Raw genomic sequence first — 8,225 nt, forward strand, 5'->3', positions numbered from 1 at the left:
GTAATAACGATTATCAACGTCGCACGCTGGAATTTATAATATAGAGTAGGCTATCAAGGTAGTAGAGAGCTGATCTATAGTGTAAGAAGGGGTACTTCAAGGACGGGATTATAGGCTCACTTGTGTGCTTAACCACCATACCTACTCAAATTTTGCAATGATAATAACGATTATTAACGTCGCACGCTGGAATTTGTAATATAGCGTTGGCTATCAAGGTGGTAGAGAGCTGATATATAGTGTTAGAAGCGGTACTTCAAGGATGGGATGGGATTATACGCTCACTTGTGTGCTTAACCACCATACCTACTCAACTTTTGCAATGATACTAAAGATTATCAACGTCGCACGCTGGAATTTGTAATATAGCGTAGGCTATCAAGGTGTTAGAGAGCTGATATATAGTTTTAGAAGCGGTACTTCAAGAACGAAGAACGGGATTATACGCTCACTTGTGTGCTTAACCACCATACCTACTCAACTTTTGCAATGATACTAAAGATTATCAACGTCGCACGCTGGAATTTGTAATATAGCGTAGGCTATCAAGGTGTTAGAGAGCTGATATATAGTTTTAGAAGCGGTACTTCAAGAACGAAGAACGGGATTATACGCTCACTTGTGTGCTTAACCACCATACCTACTCAACTTTTGCAATGATAATAACGATTATCAACGTCACACGCTGGAATTTGTAATATAGGGTACATTATTAAGGTATAAGATAGCTGATCCATGGCGTGAGTAGAGGGTGTAATTGGTGTATTTGTTATTGCCACCAGTGTGTACAAACATCGATTCAATTGAACTCTTAATTATTATCTTCTAATATTAATATTATGTTGTAACAATTATTTTTAGATGGTTTCATAGATTTTACCATTAAGTTTTTACATTGAGTAACACTAGGAGTAAGTGGTCAAAACACACTTTCTCAATAAATCTTTCAACGATATTCAATATAATAAATTATATAACAGAAATTTAATAGACTGTTTCTAAATCTTCAATCTGATACCTTTTTTAGTTATGCCAGAAACAATAACAGGCATGCTAGGCCACATGTTATTGTGCATTTATTTATTATAACTGCATGTAATCTGTCTTAGTCTTAATGTTTTGCTTCTAATGAGAAGGATGTTTAGCCCACACTGTGTTCCTCGATATGCTGCCAACTTTATTATGCCATGATGATCGTTATTTTCTATGGGTCAGGTTAGCTATCAACCTGAGGAATAGATCAGAATGCAGATCTTAAAACCTTGTATCATTGAATTATGGTTAATATCAGGAAACACCCTGTGCTCTTCACAAATCTTCCACCGTTCAAAACTAACATTAAACAAGGTATATTTTATTTTCTGTGAAATATTTTGTCCATAAACTATAATAGTTTTACTTGTGTTTGTTGAGTTCGTTTGACTTCTGGTAAGTTGGTTATATTCAACAGTAGCTGCTAAAAGGCACGTACCTCTCTTTGATAGGTGTCATCAATATTAAAATTTAGCAAATGTAATGTCTCGATTTGCGGGATGTTGTCGAGGGTGCTGATCAGGAGAGTGAGAGGGGGAATTTATAGGTTTATATTACAACTCAATTTTATATTGAAAAAGTTTTGTGCAAATCTCTTACAATGCTAATACGTAATTTTTAAGTGTTAAGGGCTTTAGGAGGCCGATGAGCATTACGTTTAGAAAGGAAAGGTTAGTGGAGTGTAACATTTTAAATCTCACATACGTGTCAAACCACCAGTTCTCCTCCAATACAACAACGACGTCCACAATACGTAATCTGTCAGGGTTGTAAGAGCGTTTAATGAGTAGCTGATTCTGACGACGAGGGTGAAAGTGAATTGCGCAATTTAAAATCACTCTTTCACATGTGTGATGAATCACCTTTTTTCCTCATCTCTGTGACAGTACCTGTTATCTCCGACACATTCTGTCGTTGTGTGTGTGTGCGCACTTCTCGTAGATTTGGGAGGTGGTGGTCCTGGGGGTGGGAGGTGAAGGACGCTGCTCAGTCGTGTCAGTTCCGCACCTCAACTCGTCCCGCACACCGCGCTCGAGTTAGTGAACAGGATAGCCGCCGACTTGTGCTTCACTTGTGAGTTTCTCAATCTACCAATTGTTGTTGCAATTCTATCAGTAATAATGTAAACATAACTAACATCAAACTTTAAAAAATTAAAACCACAAATACTATATTCACATATAACTATTTAGGGACAAGTTACTATAGTTGATTAATATATAATATCTTCTTGATATAAGGGAGTTTTTAGTAATCTAAACGTTATAAAGTACTTTATTGTATGATATTTCATGTTTTTAATATGCGTTTAGTATTGTTAAATACCATTAAATCGTTTTAATATGATCGTACATTACTTATTAAAATTTCAAAAAGGCTGTAATACGATATACGTGACTGGTCATCAACGGTAACTATGCAGTTTTGATTGGAATATACTGTTACAACAGCATTAGCGATATTTGTCTACTTCCTTTTCTCGTTTATTGTAATCTACAAAGCTTTTTTATGAATTATACTTATAATGCATGTTGTAAATATTGAGTATATCAGCTATTACAGTAAAACATGTGTACATTAAAATCATAAACAAAAATACAAATTGAGCCAAGGGTTATTGTTATTACCCCACTTAGTACACGGGTGATTACTTTGTTCAGCATTACTAACAGTCCCGTTATTTATTATAATTTTAATGACTTAAACAACATGCAATGTGGCAGATATGGTTTATTGATTGAAACTTAACAAAGGCTCTAATGGAAATAATACACTGTTTCTAATATCGTCTCAAATATGATTATTACGGAATATGCACAGTGTAGTGTAAACATAAAATAGTGTCCATAAAACATGTGGTCCATAAAACCTTGGACTGAATTTAATTGATTTATAACTTAACCGAAGTCACATTGATTTACTTTCATGTACTAAAATTATTCCTATTTAATAAGCATTTGTTTCATTGCTACTATTTACGTATGAACAATCTACTTGTAACTATTTTATTTAGTATAGAAGTAGTAACTATTTACTTAATAGCTGAGCATGTTACTGCTTGAATGACTGTTATAAAAATAAATTCTTTTGGTAGAAATAAGAATGGTATTATAACTATATGTAAGGCGTGTTTAAAAATAAAAACTTTATAAACTATATTTCAAGAAATATTCTCCTTTTTATAGTCGACAAGGAATAGCAAACAGCGTTTAAAATAAACCAGATTAACTCTTTCTGTTCCTAATAAATTTCATACTGCATGAAAATTTAAATTATTTAAGATAAATACACCTTAAGTTTTAATTATTTAGTTTACTTAAAACAGAATTTACAAATAATTAGTTAATCGATAATAAATAATAAAAAATATTCCTGTATGAAGTGATGTCCTATAACTAGTTTTTCAACATTATTTACGAGTTACATTACAATAGATTAAGTTATGTTTGTAAAATTGGATTTAGATAATTATAGTAATAAGCAGAGACACCAATCCTTAGAGCACTTAACCCATAATCATCCACCATTAACTTTAAATTTAGCTTTAACTCCTTATTAAATCAAAAGGAGTCAATGTAATAATTCAAATGTTTTATTTAAATCAGGTTTATGTTTATAGATAATAGAATTTGATTGCCTTTAACCAATAGTCTACTGAAAAACATTTCCACGAGGAAACTTCGCGTTAAAGGCATTACTGGAATTTACGCTAAATTATGAATGCCTTGTTTGTATGTTGGATTCCAGCCAGACTCTAAACAACGTAGAACAGATATTGTGTGATATAAGAACGGAATGCTACTGAACTTCACTTGTTCTCTAAATTCACACACGGAATTGAATATTATTTGAGCCTGCCTTCACACTTCTTCTCATCCACAGTTAGGTTATATCTTTTGTCCTACGTGAAGTTAAACGTGCCAGCTTTTTAAGGATAAAAAGTACACCATGCTTTTTATAACTGCACATCTTTCAATATCTCTGAAGGTTTCAAGAATATGGTAATCATTCTTATTACAGTACTTATTATATGGAAACCAGTTAAGTGCATATCTCTTAGTGTGATGGTTATCTCTTCGTTATTAGGCAATATAGAACTTAACTGAAAAAGAACATTAGAAATTGCAGGCAATAAAAAATTTTAACTGTTTTCAGGATGTTTCCCATCAAATGTTTTTGAATAATACGATAACATCTCAGTGATACAAGTGAATCTGTTTAGAAATGTATTTTATAAATGAATGTTACCAAACCAGGTTCACATTTGTAGAACTCTATAAAGTCTATAATGGATTTTAATCCTCAAAGCTCTATTATGCTACTGTTTCTCATTTATATGTATTATATTACCACCCCTACCATTGTATCTTTACGTAATAAGTGTTGCATAAATCAATCTTCGGTATAACAAATGAAATAATAAGTTCTTAATTTGATAAACAAGCATAAAAACTTTAGTTAAATAATTAGTTCGTGAGGAGGAGGTTTTGATGATATCAATAAAGTCTTTATTATAAAGAGTTTAAAGTTCATCTTTATATAATAAACAAAGAGGATAAATGACCTGAACCAGATTGTAATAGACAAAATGTACAGATAAAACAGATGTTGTACACTTAATTTGTAAGTATACTAGACTAGATAGATAACGGCTGCTTCTTTTATATGCTCCTTTTACAGCTCGAGAGCCATATGGCTTACTACCTATTTTTTATATATAAAAATTAGATAGCGGTTATGATTCTCACTAAAACTCAAGAACGGCTGGACCGATTTGGCTAATTTTGCTTTTGAAATATGTTTAGAAATCTAAGTAAAGTTCAAAAGGTGAGATACATTGGACAGAATATTAAATAACTCTGGAAAATAATTACAATATTTACGACAGGTAATTCCAAGTTAACTCATACTAAACAAGCTGTTGAAACTTTTAGCTGAAGTTCACCAAAGTGGCAGAAACATTTGGTTACATTTATATTTGATAAAATATTGAATAATTATACTGCGCTTGAACATTATTGTTATGCAAATTTCAAAGTCAAATTTACTGTCTAATGTTTATTTTATATTGGACAAGTGAACAATAAACCATCTAATGCATCGAAGATAATATTTAAATAATGTTCTAAAATCCATCTTTATGAACAAATCTGAGAATGTTTTGCTCATCAAATCTTGCACTTTGTCAAATCTGATCGCCTCCTGTAACAATTTTACTTTATAAAAAAGTAAAGGGGTGTTCCAATCCCCCGTTCACATCAGAAGCAGAATAAAAGCGATGGAAGTAGACTAAAATTTAGACTAAAGAAGTCATTTAAATCTTATGTATGAACATATTTTCTTGATTGGGGTAAAAATAATAAGACTTATAACATCAGAAACATGATATACTGCAAATCAAATCTAAGTTGCATTCAAGGCCCACATATTTGTTTATTTGATAGGTCAGTCTTACTCAACTGCGGAACCATAAATCAATTAGAGAGAAAGTAGACTTAAACGGTCATATAACTCTTTTCGAACACAGCAACGTTTTGGTAAGTCATATATATTGGTATATATTTACATATATACATATATTGGTATATATTTTCTTGATCGGGGCACAAGTCTACTACTATATAGAATACTAGCAGACCCCGACAGACGTTGTCCTGTACACGGTTATAAGAATTTAATTATAGTTAATTAAAATTACAGTATAGTATCGGAAAAACTGGCCAACAGAATTTAATTTATCTAAAATACTAAATAAGTATTCCGTTATACGGCTGAAGTATAATAAGTGGCCATCATCACAATCGAATTATAGATATTTCTGAATAGCCTATCTAAACTTCTAAAATGACAAACTGAATTAGATTATAGTTATTTAAAGGCTGAATTATAATAAGCGGCCAACATCGCAATCAAAGTATTGATATTTCTAATTTAGCCTATCTAAACTACCGAATTTTATTATCTTTATATTTCTTGTGTGCGTGTGTATGGAGCTGAACTCCTCCTAATTGGGTGGACCATCTTGGAATGTTTTACATTGTATCCAGCAGAATGCGCTACGATCACAGTTTTAAATGTTTTCTATTTTAATTCCAGGTTTTCCTGACAGTTTGTGCTGTTATCAAATATGTGTGTTGCTTTGTAACATTGTGTAATTATTGTGTACGTGCTAATTGTAATAATACATTAATGTAGATTGAAGATGTTTGAAGTACATAAAAAACTATAGTCATTCATTGAAGTTATTGAACTAAATTTTGAAAATTTATTGAACGAAGTGAGTATATTGGTTGCATAAACCTAAGAAGCATACAAATCAAAAGGTTGTTTTTCTATGTGTGAATAACTATTGTTAACAGTTTGGGTCACATAAGTTCAAATTAAGTAGCATATAAATCACATGATTGAATAACTATTCGTCCTCTTCCACGAAGACGTGGCATTTTTCTGTAAAAATAAAATTCTGTATAATAGTACACAATGAATATGAGTAACTTATTCAATATGTAATTTTAATTAAGTAACTTCTAGATAAAAATGTATAACAACATAGGACTACAGTATCTAAAATACTAAAGAAGTATTCCCTATAGGTCTGAAGTACAATAAGTGGCCACCATCACAATCAAATTAGTGATATTTCTGATTAATCTATCTAAACTACCGAATTACATTATAATTATTTAAAATTACAGTATAGTATCGGAACTGGCCAACAGAATTTAATTTATCTAATAAAACTAAATAAGTATTCCCTATAGGTCTGAAGTACAATAAGTGGCCACCATCACATTCAAATTATTGATATATCTGAAAAGCCTATCTAAACTACTAAAAATGACGATCCAAATTATAGTTATTTAAAGGCTGAAGTATAATAAGCAGCCACCATCTCAATCGAATTATTGATATTTCTGATTAGCCTATCTAAACTACTGAATTTCATTTATAGATATTTAAAATTACAGTATAGTATCAGAACTGGCCAACAAAATTTAATTTAAAACCAATTCCTACATTATTAACAATAGTTATTGACACATGTGATTCTCTATTAATTTAATATTACAATTAGCACTCACACAATAATTACACGATGATACAAAACAACACACAAATTTGATAGCAGCACAAACTGTCGGGAAAACCTGGAATTAAAATAGAAAAACATTTGAAACTGCGATCGGTAGCGCATTCTGCTGGATCCAATTTAAAAACATTACCAAGATAAAAAAACAATTTATTTATAAACCAAAAATTAACTGATCAATCACTGCACACTTAATATTTACCAATTTCAGTTTAAAAGTGTATTTTACTAAAACTTCCAATTTTATATCTGGATAAACTCTATTGATATTCCTGATTAGCCTAATCTAAACTACCGAATTTCATTATAGTTATTTAAAATCACAGTATAGTATCAGAAACTGGCCAACAGAATTTAATTTTAAAACCAATTCCTACACTATTAACAATAGTTATTCACACATGTGATTTGTATGCTACTTAATTTGAACTTATCTGACCAATTTTGACTGCAGATTAAAAAATGTAAATTACAACAAATTATTTGAAATCCATTAGTTTAAAACTTTATTATCTAAAATGTCAACAATAGTTATTCACACATAGAAACACAACCTTTTGATTTGTATGCTACTTAGGTTATTTGAGGTAATGCGACCAATAATCTCTATTAATGTACTATTACAATTTTAGCACTCACACAATAAATTACACAATGTTTTATTTTTTATTTTCTTCCTTTTGCCTGTTGGCTGGCTTTTTTATAAACTTATAACGCGGCCACGTAGTTACACTTTTTATAACTTTATTCTATTATATTTTAATGTTATTTGCCGTATTTACTTTTGAAACATGAACCTTACAAAACAACACACACACATTGATAGCAGCACAAAAACTGTCGGGGAAAAAACCTGGAATTAAAATAGAAAAACATTTGAAACTCCGATCGTAGCGCATTCTTCCAAGATCAACACTTAATAATTTACTAAGAATTTCACTTAAAAGCTAAAACTTCCAATTTTATATCTGGATAATCTCTATCCTCCAAAGTGAGTACAGGAATATATTGAAATAAGAAGTGGTGTTATTTTTATATGTTTATGCTTACTCTATGCTTTCAAGACTATAATTGATTAAAACGTATGGCTGTGTTGTAATAT

The sequence above is a fragment of the Homalodisca vitripennis genome, chromosome 1 (assembly GCF_021130785.1).
Source record: "Homalodisca vitripennis isolate AUS2020 chromosome 1, UT_GWSS_2.1, whole genome shotgun sequence".
Lineage (NCBI taxonomy): Eukaryota > Metazoa > Arthropoda > Insecta > Hemiptera > Cicadellidae > Homalodisca > Homalodisca vitripennis.